Raw genomic sequence first — 21,283 nt, forward strand, 5'->3', positions numbered from 1 at the left:
AACCAGGCCGGATGTCTTCTGGGATGATTTCTAAAGTTGGTCACTCGCTAGTCGGTAGGCTCGTATTGCTGAGGACTATGGTTCGGAGCCCACGTTAAAATTTAGGCCCAGTCGAGATAAACCCATAGTTGGTAAAAGGAGACTTTAAAATATAAAAAAAAGAAAAAGAGAAAAATCCATTAACAACTTCTTCGAATCAGAAATTCTGGCTATACATGTCCAACAAGACTGAATATATGCTGAAAAATTTATGAAAATATTTCAGGACTTACAATTATGATAATATTGACAATATAACTAAATTATCAATATATATCTATCAGTATATCTCCAATTTATATCTAATATAATTTTATACAGTTTACACACTGTTATTGCCATTAAAGTTATCGAAAAATCAAAATCAAAGCTTTTGTTACTTAGAGGAATTGTCACAATCAAACGAATTTGGAATATTGAATGTGAAAAGTACACAGAGAAACCAGAAAGCCATTAAAGTGAAAAATTAATATTAAGACTAAAAGTCTAAAATGACTAAAAATTAATCAACTATCCTTATACATTCTAAGTATCTTCAAAATAGTATCTTCTTTGTTGTAAGAGAGTGTTTGAAAATGATGGAGAAAACCATTATATATAATAACAATACAATTACATTTTTAATATATATATATATGAAAAACATTTACTGAGATTTAAATAATTACAATTACTATTTTTCAACATTAACATTTAGTGCTTTAACAAAGAAGAACTTTTTAAACAAAATTTGTTAGAATTTAGAATTTATTAATTAATATACAATGTTTTCAGTTAGTTGCCAAAAGAGAAACACCCTGTAAGCATAATTAACAAACTTCCGGCAAAACATCTTGGCTAATATAATATTTTAATTTAAAAGTTTGTATTCTGGAATATATTAGATATTTAAATGAATTAATTATAGTTATCAATATCAATAACAACAACGTAAACATGGCATAGAATTTGAGATACTTTACTTAAAATTATAATCGAATATCGATCCACGAACAAAAGTAATATGCTAATTACTTCATTAGCATAGACAGCCTGCAATTAATAGTAAATATAATTTCTTCACTATTTGGTTAGACTCTATTTACACATTTCTTTGTCTGTTGATTTTAATTGTTACAGAGAGATAATTAATATATTTCAGTTAGTTGGTAATGAAAATATGCTTGTTAGATGAAATGATAATATTATTGTAGGCTTTATATTATAATTAGAATACCGTTGACAATTTTGTACTATATATTTGATGTACAAATAAGTCTTCATTGTCGAAGGCACCAAAACACAACTAATAAAGCGTCACAAAGTAGGATTATGGCTCCAGCAACATAACCTTCAAATATTACGATTTCTTTAGCAGCATTAGTATATAAAATTCAGCAATTGTTCTTAGAGGTCTGTGCTAATATTAAGATATAAGTGAAATAAGTTTTTGTGACTGGTGTAGGCAAAAAGGTAAAGTTAAAAGCTCAAATTAAACAAAACCATCATGGAAGATTGCTGTATGTTAAAATTGATACATCTCAGTCAAGAATCCAAGACAAACATGTTGCATTTAACTGTAATTTGTAATTGCTTGATTAACTGGTATCATAAACACTTTCTTTAGTTCATATTTCATAGAGACTAATTGAATCGAATAGTATTGTTCAAGAAGCTCGGGAATACGTAGTGGAGTTATTATTTCGTTAAAACTTATAATAGTATCATATTTGTTAATGTTCGTCTTTATTTCGAATGAGTTTTGCTAATCTGTGTTCATATTCACCAAATATTTCAGTAATATTTTAAAAACAAACCCAAAAACCTATGGTGGGATTTTGGATGGCGTTACAGTGCGGTACTGAATCTTATTATCAGCTGTTAGATATTGTCTATTCAAAGTTTTTTTTGTACATACGTCATCAAGATGTTTAATGCATTGCCTTCCGCAATTTGTAAAAAATTCGTTTCAGAATCAGATAATATTTTCCTTCTCCTTTTATTGTTAAAAAGAGACACAATGCTGTTTGATAAGTTCGAACATGTAATGGAACCAGCCTGTCAAAGTCGTCCGGTTGTCAAACGTATGAAAAATTCTTGAAAACAATATAAACAACTTATAAAGTATTGTGGCTTTATAAATAATTGTACTTTTTAAGTGTACTATAATCTTAAAATAAATTATATTTGTTTCATTAGTTAATTTAGATTAGAATTTTGTTATAGTTCAAAGATAAAATAAACTAAAACTCAGAGTTTTTGTGGCAACATTGCGACGTTTCGATGTCACAAACTTTGGTTGGTCTCACAACGTGTGAGCATTCGGTATTATTAATTCCGCATAATTAAGTATTATCATAATTGTTTTGATTTTTTTGGAACAATAAAAAGATGAAGGAGTTTTTGCATTATAAAAATCTATACGGTATAGCATAGAATTTCCTTCAATATCTTTTAACACCTAAGTTGTGGGTTCTTCTAAAGACGACTGATGCATTTGAGATCATTAGTTGTAGGAAAAATAATTCAATAATTGGAACAAAGAAACGACAAAGTAATTTTCGAGTAAAATAATATGTTGTTTATTGGTTTATCAAATGTATATAGTGTAGCTAATGTGTTAGATTCACTAGATACTGTTACGACTTTTAAACTATAAAAACGACTAATTTTTCAGAGATATTATTTAAAAAATAACATTCTTTGATTGATTTGATGGTCTTCAGAAAATCGACAGAAAAAAAAACTCAAAATTAATTCGCAATTCTAATATAAAGTAAAAAGTTCATTTATATTATATTACTCAAATGAATATTTCAACGAATAACTTAACAAATCCCATTCGGTGTAATCGAGGCAAATTACGTAGATGAAAAAGGAATTAATATTAAATTCCAGTGATATTTTCAAGTGTGCTGGGCACATATTTCTGATTTCTGGTTCCGGGATATTACGGTTTCGCACAGGAATTATATTGATTAAAAGTTGTTTTGATTTAATTGAGTGTAACATAATTCGAGGCCCTTTTTGGAACGGTCAGAATGAAAATTATTATCTAATCAAAATCCATTCGATTAACTCCGGTAAAAGTTCGTTTGGAGTGGCATTGTTTGCTTGGAAGAATTCGCGGTAGGTTTGAATGTGATAATTGCGTATTCTAGAATAAATACCTTTTATAGATTCTGTTTGGATAATGGGTTTTCATTTTAAATAATAGTATTTTGAGGATACATTGAAATGATGTTGGTGTTGAACGTTGAGTCGTGTAATAATACTGTTTAATTTCTGTTACACGGTAAATACAAGAGAAACTAGGTTAATTAACGAGTTATCTGTAAATAGTTTATTCGATAGAAATAGCATATACTCTCTGCTAATGTTATTCGATGTTTTCGACTGTTGTTATCTGCTATAATTTCGAATAACTATAGAGTAAGTTAATACATAGGTACATTCAAAAGAAACAATATATTTGTTATTAGTAAATCTGGAGAAAATACATGCTTTGCTTTATTTAAAATATAAATTACGATATATTACATTACATGTTTTGAAAATACAAAATTCAAGATATTTTTAAATCAGTTATTCCAAATATACAACACAAAATACAGCCCAATAATATTTTTTAACACAGAAATGTTGATTACAAATTACAATCAGGTGTTGGGTAATGTAACTAGAATAGAACTAACCTAGCCTATTAATCAGTAAAAGAAGAATTTATTTTCCCGAATAACATATTTGTAAATGCACTATTAAATAAAAAGCATTTTCTCGGAGACGGAATAAATCCTGCTAATTAAACAATCTTTCTACAGATCCTGATGGTATCAAACTTGCATTATTTTGTATGAACATATTTTATTATTTGGATAGCGATTAAGAATAATAAGCTTTATGGTTTTCTCCTTTAGGAAGCTGACTAACTCTAATTCCATTTGTAATGTCTGTGGTTTATTATTGTCCCTGTTAGCAAAAACATTAAAAACACCTTTTTAACTACTACTGCTATTTCTTTTGCTCTCAGGCATTATATCATGTTTGTGTTCCTATGACTCCAAAGCATGGATTGCAAGGATTGTTTCGCTATATATCATATTTGGATTTTGCAGCATGGTATGCATATGGATCCATTTATTTAAGATAGTTTAGAATAGTTACACTAAATCTTCTATAAAAGCTTTCTTTTATTTGTGATATTGAAGATATATGAGAACTTGGACAATTTGACGTACAGTGCAGGTGTAGTTTTTAACTACAACAATTACAAAATGTTTTACATTTATTTATCTTTAAAAATTGACATAATTAGAGATCGTCGTTTTACTTACCATAGCTATCGAACGTTATTTTCTACAAGATGCGCCCTTTAATAAGATCTCTAAATGTATTTTGAATCTATATGTAGTTGAAATACTAACTACAAAATCCCTCAGCGTCATTTCAGCACTTGAGATAATAATTACAATTTACACTAATCAAAATTTACATGTTATTCAAATACTGCACAACCCTGATTATTAGTAATTTTAATATTTCTTGTTTATGACAGAATTTATCATTACCATGTTATTTCAGTTTACCTTCTCGAATATTTTGATGTTTCGATATTGTTAAAAAAAAAAGACCTGCAAATATGGAACTTTCTGCTGCAGGAATTGGCAGTATTTCAAAATGCAGGGTATTTCAGAATTGCGGTGGTTGTTATTCGGAATTTTAAAACAACAAAGGGATACGGAAAAGAGGCGAAAACCTAAATGAATTGCTGGGAAATGTTTGCGGCTTCTATCGAATTTCAAAATAAAATTTTATGGTTTTGAAATTGTCAGGTTATAATCAAAATTATTTCTTAGATATGGCTAAATTTGCATTCTTTCAACCTTGGTTTAATTTAGCCTTATACATCATGCAAAATATAATTTTAAAATAAACTGGAAAAATGGCAGCATTCGTTGATATTTCAACCAATTTTACAAGGTTTTAGTCGAAAATAATGTATACATTTGTCAAACATAATTTATCGTAGTATTCCCCTTTTCTATTTTCAATTATTGGCGATTGTTGAAATATCGAAGAATATAATCAAGATAATACTGAAGATAATCGGGAGTCCGTTTCGTTAAATCATCCTAGAATATCGAGAAATTTCGAAACAAATGTACCAAAGAAAACATTTAAAGTTAATTAACATTTTTAAATTCATAATTAATAGTTATATTTACTACAATAAAATATTTTATTTATATATACATTAAACAGACAACTCCATATTGACGTACATAATAGTTAAAAGGATATTGTGAAATGTCCAACGTAATATCCATTCAGTAACTAAGTTTCCCATTTCTTATTATCTGGTTACGCCAGACGACATGACTACAAAACGCATTCTCATTTGGCATTCTCGAATTGTCGGATAAAAACTATCGTGGCTGTATATAATACGTTTCAAAGGGCTTTGACAGCCAGTATTCATAATTGTAAACTTGGTGATATGAGTGTGCATTTCACTAAATTCTATTGAAATCATTTGAGTAAGAATTATTTCATTATTAAAGTTATATAAACAATACGAAAGGTGTATTCTTATTTACACATAAAATAATGTTTGTATTTTTATTATTTTAGGTTATCCTTTGATTATTACAATATTTTCATATTGTTATTTTACTTGTTATTTTCATTCGTCATATATCTATAATTTTTTGTCTTTCTATTTAATATAGATTTTCTTATTAAGTCTACACCTTTATTTGAGTAAAATATTTACTAGTTAGTTTAAATATGTTTAAAACTGAAATAATTGATTGAATAATACAAATAATTATATTAGTATGTATATATTAGATGTACAAATGCATCTACTGTTTTCCATTACTAAATTATTTTAAAATTGCCTTTACAAAATAACTTTGAAATATTAGTCATTTTTGTGTCAGAATATTTAATAAAATCATATTGAGTTAGTGTCAAGCCTCACTCAATTCTCTTCTTTAATAAGAAGAATTCTGTGTTCGAACAAGCATGAATTAGTTGTAGAAATATATAGTTAAAGAACATGGAATATAGCGTCGAAGACATATATTATAAGAGAGGATCAAAAGTGTAGGAAGTCGTAGAATTTAAAGTTCATTTGGAATGAGAACATTATTGAAAATCGCCCTAGATTATAACTGAATCGAGCATTGAAAGCAATAACCATTTTTCTTAGCAGAAATGGGATCATGTGGTTTTAGAACATGACAACCTTTGACTCCATATTGTAAAATTTATGAAAATTTATACGGAAATGTTTAAAGGATATGTCCTACTATATTCTTCGGGAATTTCACTATTTGATTTCTATTGATCTCAGCATTTCATTACATCTAAAGTTACCAAAAGAGTCTAGATATTATTATGACAAGAGAAGATGATATTTGTCATCGAAAGAGGCTGTGAAACTTTGTAAAAACTTCAAGGCTTTGATTCTAAATCTAAAAGTAGCAATGTTTAAGCTTATATACATTAAGTCAATAATTTATGTGCATCATTAAGAATAATATCGTCATTGTTGTTATGATTAAAATATTTTTAATAAAATATAATGTTTTTTTATAATGTCTGCTCAATATTTTATAAAAAATATGTTAGATGATCATAGAGTATTTAAAGCATCAATTAAAATATAATTGCAAAAAACAACTTTATAAGCGTAAATAGTACTTTCTATTGCAATGCATTTTACAAATTGCTAACTACTGTTTTCCATCCTATTTTAATTATAGTTGCGTTGGTGATAGTGTTGACAAATTAGAAACGATGTATTAACAATGTTTATTGTTCGTTATCTAAATATTTTGGCTTATAGCAGATAAAAAACTATACAATAAAAGCGTTACACATATAAAGCAATAAATGACAGATAAACCATACACTAAAAATCCTTCCACAATATGTGTAGTTGGGATGCGTAGTAGCTACAACAATGACTAATCGATGTGAACCTACAGTGAAAAATAAACCAAAATATAGGATATATCTCGACATATTGTTATTAAAATTTATGGACGTTTGACAAAATTATATATGTTTAAACGTTTTACAACTAGTTATTTTAAATATAGTTGGCAGTAAACTAATTTTAAACACATGACAATTAGCTGTGGCATGATATAAAAAGGCGATTTTCACATATTAACATCAGAACAATTGGTTATTAAAATAATAACGCAGTAAATAGTTTATGATGTAGTTTATATACTAGAGTTATCATAAAATGACATTCGAATATCTGTGATGAAGCAATTAAAATACAGAATGAGTCCTATTACTGCTCGATATCGAATTTGCCATTGCGATTGCTTGTTTAGAAATCAGGCATAAATATTTATTTGGCACTCTGTTGAGTTTGAGGAACCGCCTAAAGGAATTTCCTTTGCCCTCGCACTTTTCTGAAATAAAATCAATATTACTTGACCTGATTGAGGAAGACATTTTCCTTTTACCAATGCGTTATATAACGGATGTTTTCACACTTGCTAATAATATCATACTAACAGTACATAATTTATTTATTGTACTTTTGTAACTAATTTAAAAATAATTACTTTCAATTTATCATTTTATTTATATTAATTTCATGATATTTCATTAAATATATTAATATAGATTATATCCTAGACATGATCTTGTTAGAATCGATGAAAACTCTAAAAAGAATTTTGATTAGAGTTACGAGAATAGTTGTTTTAAAAGCTGATTTGGTCATTAGATATTTAGTAAGATATCAATATTTTTATATACTCAATATCACAGAAGCCTCAAAAGGAAATAAATATGCAGAAAAATAGTATAATGTATTAAAAAGTGAGATATGATATTAGTCATCAATATCTTCAATCGAATAAAATTCACTAAAATGCTAATTTCCTTTTCCTAACGAGGGTTTATTTGGACTGGACCTGCAGTTTAACGTGGGCTCCGAACCACGGTCCTCAGCATCAAGCCTATCGACTGGCGAGTGACCAACTTAGAAATCATCCTGGAAGACATCCGGTCTTACCCAGCCTGGTTACTGGCGTGACTGGGATCATTTTCCTTGTCGGATTTTGCACCCTTTCCTAGGACAATCACAAATGTTAAACAATCACAAAAATAAATTACAACCATGCCCCTGCAGGGTTCGAACTCGCGACTATCGCAACAGTAGGTGGACCGTCCTGTCGCCTTTACCACTCTGCCAACCAAGCCAGCGCTATATAAATGTGATTTTATAAACAAAGTTCTATATATAAATGTGCTGTATTCTAAATTAAATGTTAATAATTTTGTCTTAATAAAATCAGTTAATGATAATAAATATAACAAGCGAATTTGGAATCTATAAAATAAACATACATATTTGTGTAAATATATATTATCAAAACATTTCTAAACAATTAAAAGCCGATACGTTTTATTCCACAACATTATATATTAAAATTTGAAAATAGCAGTCTCTAACATTCAATATAGAATTAACAATATATTAAATTGTTGTCAACTTAAATTATTCTGAATGAATGAAATCAAACTAATTGACTTTTATTCTATTTGATTTAATATTACGTGAATAATATATTTGATATAATGAATAAGTTTTCGGTCTATTACATTGAGTTGAAATGAATTAAATTATGTTTTCTAGATACCAAGTAAATGAAAAATAATTATCTTTATACTGTCGTATTATTATTATTGTCATGTATGAGTTAAAATAAATATCTGAAGACATTTTTAAAGTATATTGCGTTTTATAAAGGAAAACGCTCTTTTCATTCCAGCTTCGCGATATTAAAGGAATGAGTATTGAAGGATTTCAATGAATTTATTTCGATATTTCCGCGAGAATTTCCTTTTAAAAATATCAGTTTTATAAGAAATATCGCACTGGTTAGAAAAAAAAAATTGGCAGAAATAATGGAAACTTTGTTATACGCCAATGTACGAGTCCAATGGCTGGTCTCGTTTGTTGAGTCCTGCGGAATAATAAAAAATTGAAGGGCTTCGAACTACTGTACCCACATCAAAGTTATATAATAGACTGTGTTCGGTGGAATGTAGTAAATTTTATTTTTTGTGACTTGACAGAGATTGTGTTTATCTATATCGGAATTTCGTTGAGTTTCGATTTTATTACATTTTCCAGAGTATAAATAGATTTTATGTAACATTTTGCTATACTGTTTATAATAAAATCAAATTCCGCTGAATTCTTACTGCATACTTAGTATCAGAATTTCCATATTTTTTCTTTTTAAAGCATTTTTTTGATAATCAACGGTGACTAAGGAATAAAACAATTTTCCTGGCATATCTTAGTTGAATTTTCTTTTCTTATCAAGCCAAATCAAAATATGGACTAAACAGGGCCGTAAATTAATTTAAGGGATCTATAATATTTGGTGTAACTTCTAAGTTTTTTTATCATGTATTTTGTTATTTAGCCGAATTATAAATAACATTTTTACCTATCAACAACACTATTTGTAGACAGTTGGTATATTTGTGTAAATGACTTTGTTTTGTCACAAAATATTTTTAATAATTTTTCGCATGATATTCGAATGTATTTTTGTATCATTTATGTATACAGCTTTTTTTGAAGTTTCATTTAAAAGAATGTTTATTAAAGATAGGTCTGATATTTTTGCAACCAGTTCTAGTGTTTTTTCATGCTGTATTTGGGCGTAAAGTCCTCTTCAGTGCCTACTACTTTTTTTAAAGAAACCGTCCTACTTATCGACCATTGTTTTTAAATAATTTAGTTACTGAAAATTTTCCATTGTTAAAAAAGTACTGTCAAACTCAAATGTCCTATTATCAAAATGAAATTTTGGTTATGTTCTTATGAAGGATGAAGATAAATTACACCTAATTTTTAGTTCTACGTTGATGAATAAATGGTGCTCTACGAAATCATTGAATATTATGGTAATATTTTTTTGATATATAAAATTAATGCGGAATTCTTAATAACACTCCCCCATTTTCATAAATTTAACTTTACCAACACAGAAAACTTTTAAGAGGTATATAAAGCCAACGAAAATGCTTTGTCGGATTTTTATTCTCCCACAGCTATGCAACAAATTTATTTAAGCTGATTATTGGAGATCGTAAATCAATAAGGCTTATTGCTTATTTTTAAATAAATCAAGAATAAAAAAATTGAAATTTATTATACAAAATTTTATAAAGATATAAATAGAATTGTCATTATTAATTAATTTTACGTGACCATAATCAAATGTCCTTGATATTAATTATTCACTTCATTTCTTATTATAGAAATTAAGACATAATAAGACAATAATTATTATTGAGGGGAATTACAAACTTTCGGCCGATCTGTGGCTAGCTAATCAATAAAAGTAAACTAGAGGTATATATTGTTTTGGGGTAAGTTCTAAAGCGCAGGCTCATACATTTTTTTTATTATTTAATTAATATATTGTTACTAGTCGTTTCCGTCTAACCTACAATTTGTCTTTATGCTAACTTAAATCTAAATATATAACTAGGAGGATCACTGCTGAATTTTTTAATATATGCACCTCACTACACAACACTACACAAGATCAGATGGTTTGGTTCTTTTGAGTTTGTGTCCTGTTCTGGTGGTATCCAAAAGTTGCAATATTTCAATATTAGTATGAGAATGGAGTCTTTCCTCATGCCCCTTGCAATTCTCTTGATTTCTTGACTGACTGTGGGTATCTGAAGGTCTCGATGTAGGTAATCAGTCCTATAGTATTTGGGTTTGCCCACAATAACTCTCAGGACATTGTTCTGAAAAATTTGTACTTTATTAATGTTACTCTTTGCAGAACATCCCCATAATTGAACTCCGTATGTCCATATAGGTTTCAATATTTGCTTATATAATAGCAATTTATTATTTACTGATAATTGTGATTTTCTTCCAATTAGCCTGCACATTTTCCTATATTTCAATTCCAGTTCTTTTCTTTTCTTCTTTATATGTTCCTTCCAGCGAAGTTTTGTATCAAGATTCATTCCGAGATATTTAGCGTTGTTGCTATATGGAATGATAGTGTTATTTAACGTTATTGCTGCTTGTACGGCCTGTTTATAGGTGAACTGCACATGTACAGATTTACTTTCATTAATTCTTATTTTCCAAGCTTGTGTCCAATTATTTATATTGTCACTTGCCTGTTGTAATTTTCGTGAGGCTTCTTCACTATTGTTCCCGACAGCTATAATCGCGGTATCATCAGGCTCATACATGTCAGGCAATTGTTTCTTTTTTATTTTCGAGTAATCAAGTCAAAATTCCTTAGAATTAAGTTAACAGAAAAAACATAATTGTAATTACATACTTATGGAACCACTGGGAATTTCGTAAATGTAAAAAATTTCCTTGAGGATATTGTGTTGAGCCGATTGAGGAGATTAGAGCCGCGCAGAAGAGCGCTTTAACAAAATCGGACTCAGCTAGTCTCGAAAAAAGAAAATAAGCTTTTGCCATAAATGCACTGCATATCCAAGAGGAATTTCTTAAAGAGGATGAACTAAATCGAAAAAACTCATAACCCGTATACGTTTTATTCGCATTCGTCTTACTATATGCGTAAAACGTATTTTGTTTCCTTCAATGTAACTTCAAACATACACTCGATGTTATTTGTAGGATCTTTAAGGACTAACTTTCATTTTATTTTCTTTAAGCATTTTATTTTGAGAGACATGAAAAAATCACACGGAGTCATGTCAGGTAGGCGGGACTATTTTGTCAATTGTTCATTTCACATCACACCACAGCTGGTTTTATGAATTAGCTTATGCCCAAAATATTGGTTGGAGAAAAGTGAGTTCGTTCTTTTTTCTAATGGATACATTTACGCCGCATATTTCTTGTAATGCCTAGTCAATGAAGTCATATTATAGAGCATTTGAAGAGTAACATTCCATAGAACATTGTAGACGCTAGAGTTTAATTAGTCCAAAGTATCAAGTCAAGAAGTAATTTTCGTTATACTTTATTTATCATAAAAAGGTCATAAAATTGAGGGATGATTTATGGTGAAGAAATTTTAAGTTAATTCCTATGCCAGAGTTGGTTGGTTTTTGTTTCGACCAATCGTTGGAAAAATCGATTAAATTCTTTAAAATATCGATGTAGACGGGCCATGAAACGGATTAAGCTAATTTACTTGTATTTTATATGTACTTAATTTTTCCACTCTATAATAGTTTTTCAGGGGATACATTTCAGAATTTTTTACTTCTAGATGAATGTAACAGAAGAAATGCAGAAAAAATCATAAGAATTGATATGTTAGTATTAGATTTATCGAGCTAATGTTAATAATCGTTAATTCTCATTAACGCCCTTCATGTTTTATTATAATTATTGTTAATTGGAACTGAACAAGTCATTTAATAATATTTATGGTCTGGGATCATATTCGAGGCAATCGAATAAATTAATATTGATTAAAATGCGAGTTTGTTAATTTTCTAAAGTGATTTTAAGTCTTAATTGCCGCCTGCCATATAAATTATTATCAAAAGCATCAAACCTGCGCGAATATTTCATACGATACGGTCGAGCAGTAAAATGTTAAAGAAACTTTTCTGACGGTGAGCGCGATTACTTTCAGCGTAACAAAATTGCATCAATAAACCTTCTGTTTATGGATATTATAAAACTTAACTAGCGAGTACTTCAAAATTGGGTCAAATCATCAAATATTTTTGTTCTACTTATTATATACGTACGTATATTAATCAAAAAAAAACTACGGACTGGTGAGATTGAGAGAGGCAAATTCAGAGACGTAGATTTGTGACAATGGTTTGGACATGTCGTTCGAATCAAAGGTCTTCACAGACTTTCGGAAAAAGACATGGATCATTCAAAACGATATGAAAAATAGGAAAAATACAGCTGTGGCTGAGATTTACTGAAGTCCCGCAACACCGGCAGCAGCAACTGTTGATTTTAGAGTTTCACAAATTTACATCTACTGATGATACCATCCAGTATAAATCACATATATCTATAGTGTATTCAAAATAACATTTAACTCACGTCATCAAGATGTTTAATGTAATACCTGCCGCAATTTGTGAAATAATTTTAGAATCAGATAATATTTCCCTTTTCATTTTATTCTAATTAAAAAAAGACATAATGCTTTCTGATAAGTTCGAACATGCAACCGAACCAGCTTGCAAGTCCTCCGGTTGTCAAACTTTTGAAAAATTCCTCAAAATATTTATTATAATAACTACAGGTTATAAACCGGCATATGTTGTTTTAACGCTTGACTTGTTTTATAAATTCGCTGCTTATTATTACTCTGATTGAAGGACGCGGGTCACTGAAACGTTTCAAAAAATTAAACATATTATCTTGGATCCACCGAAAAGAAACCGTCGTCATACGAAGCGGGTGAGGGATCAAGATCAGCTTGATGTTAGTTCTATCAGAGATTAAATATATGAAATGTATAAAAACAGTGAGCAGTTTTTTAATATAAACATATTTAATATAATTATTTCAGAGGAAGTATATAATTAATAGAGTAGAAGGGAGTAAATAATTAATATACGATAACTGTAGGAAATATTATTATAGAGAGTGCACCGATATGTGTGTATTTTTTCAGAATATAGTATTTGGTTAAAATGTGTGACGAGAGAAAGAATACTAACTGTTTTGCAGATATGGCAAATGCATTAGGGATAATGCAGTGATGAAACCTAGCTTTATAATGAAATATATATACAGGTAATAATAGAATAAGCTAAGGAGAAATAGAGTGAAATTAAAACGACATTACAAGGAAACACTGTACCAAAAAAACAAGAACTAAGTGTTAAATGTAAATATGCTTTCTAATGAAAGTAAAATATATTATTTTAATACTACTAGGGGATACTACTTTAAAAGAAATGCACTTTTAAGTTTAATTCATAGGTGGATTGAAGAGCTCAATGTAAATATAATAAAACACAACCCTAACCTAGAAAATATTTTAAGTGTATAATTAATTGTAGTTTTAAGTCCTCCGATAATATATGTATAATAATTCTTTTATTTAGTTTAAAATTTAGTTGCATGTCAAAGTCAAAATTAACTAAAACTCAGAGTTGATGCGGTAATATTGCGAACTTTTGATGTCAGCAATTCAGATGACGTGAGTTCACTGTTTTATTGAACGGAATATGGTAGTACTTATTCAATGAATTCATAGTTTAACATATGAAGTGATTATTAAGTTATATGTGTTATAAGTAAGATTTTATATATTCCTATCCTATTATAGTCTCATTTGTTTGTTCAGTGCAAAGGTATTGTGCTTGAAAAATTGAAAACTTCCAGAAAAACAAAATGTAGCTCACGTTTTAATATCGTAAAGTTGCTTTTAAAAGAGGATCCTTGCATTTGATTTCATAATCACTGGGCTCTCAATTTCGTTAAGGCATCTCACATATTATTGAAAAACAGAAACAGAAACAGAAATTATTTTTTCCCCAACACATTTCATGGCTAACAATGTGATGTAAATTTCACACCACTGCAAAAAATAGTTTCACTCAAAATGTTGGAATTTTTACTGTTTCAAATAAAGTTACAGGCATTTAAAGCTCTTTACTGGTATGGTTTCAATAGGATTATCGAAGAAAACAATAGATTGCTTACCCTATATAAGAAATCTATTTTTTATAATGAAATGGCTTTCTGTCACCATCTTCCTTTTGTTTCTACAAAAAAAAATGTCTACGAAAATAACCCCTGATGATCATTTGCTATATACTACCGAGACCGATTTATTCTTATATATAGACAAGGATTTATTGCCTGTCGATAATGTCAATATTTGCCATCATATCAAAGTATATTTGTTACGTGGAAATATATTTGAAACATTTTTGAATGGATACATTTCGCTAAGTTATATTTGATTTAGTTTTACGCAATATAAATCAAACATGAATGAGATTTTTTATGAATTTTCAATTAACATTTTATTAATAACAAAAGTATTATTTATAGTTTGTATGTTGTCGTTTTTTTACGAGAAACTTCTGCAGTTTTAACGTAATTGTTTCAGCGCGACCAAGTTTAACCCTATTTCTAAATACCTGTACCTAAATATACACTCATACATCAAAAACAGATCACTCAAAGATTGTTGTTTTAAACAAATTTCTTCGACCTCGAAACTTTCTTCGAAATTGCATGAAAATGTTGTGAAAAGTGAAATCCGCCTAATAACAGGGGTTTGTATAATAATAGAGAAATATTTCATTCAAATTTAATTAGCGTACAAAGAAACGTAAAAAATATATATTTTTGTAGAATATAAAGGCACATGGGACATATATTTTATATTATTATATTTATAAACAACTTTAATGTTTTCAGATGAGAAATATCCAAAATGAGAGGCTATCATACAAGTTCATTAAAAATTTTATTTCGAACAGTTAGAATATCATGGTTTCATTACTTGAATTACTTGAGTTTTCTATGGCGTAACGTAACTGGCGATAGAAAATGAATCTACTACGTTAATCTAAGAACAAGAAGTCATGGATTAGTCTAGAGAAGGCACCCACATCGACATTGAAGCGGATTATCTATGTCCATAAGGTCTTGTTCTGCGTATAGTGGGATCAGCCAGACCTAGGGTATCATGAACTGTTAAAACTGAATTAAACTTTCACTGCAGATGTCTACTGACGTCAGTTGAACAAATTGAATGATGCGTTGTTGAAAACAGGCCAAAAATTGCGAATAGCAGTGGCAAAATATATACACTATTGTAGTTTGAATGGGAACTTCTGCTGCACTCAGCGTACTCCCCAGACAGAGTGACTAGTGATTATCATTTGTTGAGATCGGTGCAGTATGACAAGCACTTAATAATTGGAAATATCCATAAATATCCTTACAGCTGTTCTGATAATGGTTTTTCATCATAGTGAAAACATCTTTGAATTTACAAAACATCTATTGAAACTAATTTAAAATATTTATATATAGCGTCAAATGTTAAATTGAATTTCATGTTTTGTTTATATTAATAATAAATATTACATAAGTAATAACGTATTTATATAAAAAACATTTTCCATTCAAATGAATTTATTTATCAATAATTCGTTAATAAGAAAATCTTTTCCATATTCCGAATTACAAAACACTCACAGAAATTAAATTGAAGCCCACTCAATTGATATAATTTTCGTATAAAATAGAAAATCTAGTTTACAAACGAAAAATATTTTATCTGTTAAAATATAAATGTTCGTATTTCTGTACAGTTTCGCTAATACCAGAACTAAAATGAAAATATTTGTTATATCGGCAAATTCGAAACGAAATTTGATGATTCAATTTTGTTTATATTTAATTAAACATCAAGTTTAATTAAATTTTTAAGAAATATTATTAGTTAGATTATAAATATCAATTAATATAAAAACAAACATACGGATAGAAATAACTAACTATAACTAATTCCAATTAAATTTGAAATAAAACCTCTAAAATATTTTATCTAGCTTTAATTTCGTTCTAACATATAATAACTTTCACATAAACTACCACCATAATTCGAATTACCTTTTGCTATCCGAAACTAGCAACTAATTTTGTTTTTCGAAGTTAAATGAAGCAACTTCTAATTAACAGCGGCTCTGTTTAAAATCGGAAACTACGGAACGCTTTAATTAAAAATAAAAATTCTACCACATTTTATGGTACGAATTGAAAGGCTTTTCGAGTTTTATTGAATTAGTTTAGAATCACACCATTAATTATAACAATATTATAACTATAATTATAAGTATATTTTGTTATATATATAATGTAGGATTGTATATAAATATAATAATTATACAGATACTGGTGTTCTGACAAACGTTTCTGTATCGATATAAGGAGGCAATGTCTGCTGAATATAATGTGTAGGTTAGGACTTTCATATAGGTTTTTACAAAATTGTGATGTTGCTGAATATTGTTATAATTGTCATATATTGCCTAATAGCTTTGTTTCATTTCTGCTTTTACAAGGACCCCTTTAAAAAATGCATTTTAGTATCAATCAAGTGGTATAATTTTTATATCTTTATCAATCTTTTTTGTTATATTTGAGCAGTATTTTATCTTGTATTTTAGTCCAACTATAGTTTATCTGGACTGTTTAACGTGGGCTCCCAACCTCGGGCCTCGGCATTAAGCCTACCGACTGCCTAGTGACCGACTTGGAGAACATCCCAGAAGACATCCGGTCTTACCCAGCCTGGATACTGGCGTGAATGGGATCGCTTTCCTTGTCAGATGTCACTCCTGCCTAAGGACAAGCACAAATATTAAACAACTATAAAAATACATTTACGAACATGCCCCAGTGGGATTCGAACCTATGACTATCGTAAGAGCATGAAGATCATTTTGTCGCCTTTACCACTGCGCCAACCAAGCCGGCAGTATAATTTCTAATTGTGAGATCAATAATCACACGTTTTTATTTATGGATGATATTCACAGTTAAATTTCCATCACCACATTTCTTTGAAATATGTAATATATGAGATGTTAAAAAGTAAAAGCAAATTGGTGGGCCATACATAATAAAAATTAAAACAATAAGCATTTGGAATGGTGCTGGTAGTTATAGAATAGATAGATTGGTAGTTAATAGAACCAATAATGTGTCAGTAAGGCATGACCTTAAATAGCAAGATATAAAATTGTTTAACCAAAAACATGAGCAGTTACACTTCAATTTCAGCGAAATATATACAGAGCATCATAAATTTCAAAGACAGAGCTAATCGGCCTGTTATAGTTGTAATGTATTGCCGAAAATATAGAAATTAATGTATAAATCAAATAAAGATAATAATAGTTAAGAGAAAAAGCTAAAATAACCAATTTATTTAAGTAAATTTGCACAGTTTTATTACTAAATTTTAATAAACTATATTTAAAGTTAGAACTCATATAATTTGCATATTACAAATTATTTTATTATCATAATTTCGTTTTCAAACGGAATCCTTTTATTGTTGATATATAATGAAATACAGTAAACAAAAAGGTGTGTTATTTTATGCAACCGTTCCAGAATTACATTAACATATTTTTGGTATTCGGGATAAAAGCACAGAATACATCTCAAGACCCTTTTCGGAAGCATCTCACAACCCCCCATCTCTAAGGATATTCTCCCTTTTTACTGTATGAATATATATGAAAATGTATTAATAACCAGAGTTTCCAAGGTGCCACCATACAAAATAATTAATAATTAAAATGTTATAGCGTTTTAAATTTATTCAGAATTCGGACATTTTTAATTTGGTATTCGAATTTCTGCCTTGGTACGAATTAAGTTCATATCATGCTTTAACGGGCCCGTAACTGACAAATTTAACTGACATTGCTATGTCCTAAACGAATATGAATTCATCCGCCTGGTGCCATTTCCAAGATAATTGGTTTACCATAGCTGTTAATGCTCCACATGGTTTATTAACCAGATACAAGCGGCGTCAGAATTTAATGGGTTTACTTTTTTCTACCTTCGAATGACCAACGTGATAACTCAGAGTAGTATTGAATTGTTTATTTATTGGCTTATAGAACATTTGGAGTTACCCATTGTTATTATATATATATATATATATATATATATATATATATATATATATATAAACAATTCCTATATAAAATAATAGTAATAAATAAATAATAGGACAGGCTACGAACAAAACCAACACAAAGCTGTAAATATAAGATGAATCTTTGACAGTAAAAATTACATTTTAGATTAAGGCTAAAAAGGAAATACAAATAATATTAGCATAAAGAAAACTCTTGATTTCCGGGAAAATATTAAAGAAACTTTCAAGAAAAGTACTAATTAAGATCACGAACCTAATAAATACTTTATTCGGGTTACAATATGGACCATAACTGTGGAAGGTGGTTGATGTAATTATGATTCCTAAACCATGAAAGCCACTTTATGAAACAGCGTCATATCGGTCAAATTACTTGTCCAAATTATTTGAACAAATATCTTATTTCGGATCATCAATTTGGTTCCAGAAAACAACATACCACCATTGATCAGGTTCGCAGAATCACCAAGGTCATAAAAATCACTAGAAGAAAATAAAGTATGTTCTAAATATTGAATATAAAATATTTTTATAAAATATGTTGCTTAAGATTTCGATAATGTTTGGCATGAGGGTTTAAAGTATAAGCTTAAAATTAGTGTTGGGAACTATCGACTGAAAACAGTTGAAACAGTCGATAGTCGCAAAACAGTCGAAACAGTCGATAGTCAAAAAACTAGTTATATAATTACTATTTTCAGTTAAATGCACGGTTCGACTGTCATTTTCAATTCGTGATGCCAGACGAAGATGTACGAATCCTCTCCTGTATAAATTGTGAGAGAGGAAAGGCCAGAGATAATTGCTTGGGGCTGTTAATTTTATATGTGGTTATATTTTCCGACGGTAGTATAAACGAGATAGAGATGTATAAATTCCTTGACGAACTAACTTTAACAAAGAAAAGGAAAAAAAAAACTGAATACTACAATAATAATAATATATAACATGTAATTTATAATTTAATTTTAAACGAAGTAGAATTACTTTTACATTAGAATATTTTGTGGTTCTGTAAAAAGGAATGGAATAATACGCCACAAACGTTTTATTGTATTTTAATGTGTTAATTGCTATTTTTAAATGATTTACAATACAATAGAACTTAAACAAAACCTAAAAACTAAAGATGTACATTAATCATAAATAATATATAAAAATTAAACATATACCTAATCATAGAAAAAAAATCCATGACATAGTTAAAAATGATGGAAATATTTTTTAACAAAAGTCAAGAGATTAATAGAAATATTACCTATTATTGCCATAAAAACAGACAAAATATTATATATAATTTATAACTAATATACGACAGAGCCAAAAATAGTAACTAAAAGTACGACTGAAACAGTCTCTAGTAAAAAGTAGTAAACTCAGTCGAACCAAAAATAGTGACTGAAACAGTCAATAGCAAAAAGCAGTCAATTAGTAAACAATCGATAGTCGATTTCAGTCGATAGTTACCCAACACTACTTAAAATACTTCTGATTGGCCAATATTCCGAAGTTTTTGGAGTAATACATAACTCCTGATATTCTGATATAACTTCTGATATTGATACTCCAGAATCGAGCAAACAAGAAGAAGTTTACTCTGACTTCAGAGAAATACAAGCAGGTGTGCCACAGGGAAGTGTATTGGGACCAGTCCTTTATCTGCTATGCTTACATGTAACTTGCTTACATTCAACGAAAATATTGTAGCTAAATTTACAGATGACACTACAGTCATAGTGAAGTCATAAGTAAACTTCAGTGCACATTAAAGGCACTGATATAGATGCTAAATCATGTATATCCTTGAATACGTATTTTGTAATTTTAAAACCGCGATAAATTAGGATAAAAACAAATAAATTATTAGTGTTCATTCACTAGATTGTTATAATAAATAATAAAACAAATGTTGAAGCCAATTTACTTGAGAATGTTTGAAGAAGACAAGAAGTATTTTCCAGGTTAGAGGAAGGAAATATATTTTCTAAGGACGGGAGTAGGTTAAAAGCACCTTGTAGTTGGATATAGGAATACGCAAGTCGACAGGACATGCGAAACTGATAAGGGGTCTACACAATAGGGGGCATAATGGTCTGTCAGTTTGGTTCATAAAGAAATCATGTGAAGACATAGTATCCAATCAGCAGTCTATATAATTTGACCTGTTTTTTTTATCAAAAGATAGGGTGATTGTGTCATTTATTATAATTATCATGAACATCTCAGTCCAATTGTATAGGTTGTATTATTGTATAGGTCTATATATATATATATATATATATATATATATATATATATATATATATATATCCAAAGGAAGGACTGTCTGTATTGACTAGTTTAAATAAAGGTTAACATTGCTAAGGGATGTAGGAGAAGAGGGCTTAGATGGGTTTTAAGGAAGATTAAAGAAGGCAAGTGTAAGATAACAAATATCGTGAAGCAACTTTTTTAGATAATCTATTGAAAATTAAAAGTGAGGAAAGACTTATAATTTAGCGAACTGTTGTTTTATGATTTTTTCCTGTCAAATATTAGAACGCAGCTAATTAAAAACAATTACAAAT

At 28.9% G+C, this 21,283-nt stretch overlaps 1 protein-coding gene across 28 annotated transcripts in view; it reads right to left on the reverse strand.

Annotated features, from left to right (window-relative positions):
- The window catches only part of LOC143197042 (sodium channel protein para), a 106,545-nt gene that overhangs the window by 48,146 nt on the left and 37,116 nt on the right, over positions 1–21,283 (reverse strand). The gene's annotated exons all lie outside the window — the stretch shown is intronic.

This window comes from Rhynchophorus ferrugineus, unplaced genomic scaffold, assembly GCF_030347505.1.
Source record: "Rhynchophorus ferrugineus isolate W39M unplaced genomic scaffold, kcgeb_rfMv2 rfM5, whole genome shotgun sequence".
NCBI lineage: Eukaryota > Metazoa > Arthropoda > Insecta > Coleoptera > Curculionidae > Rhynchophorus > Rhynchophorus ferrugineus.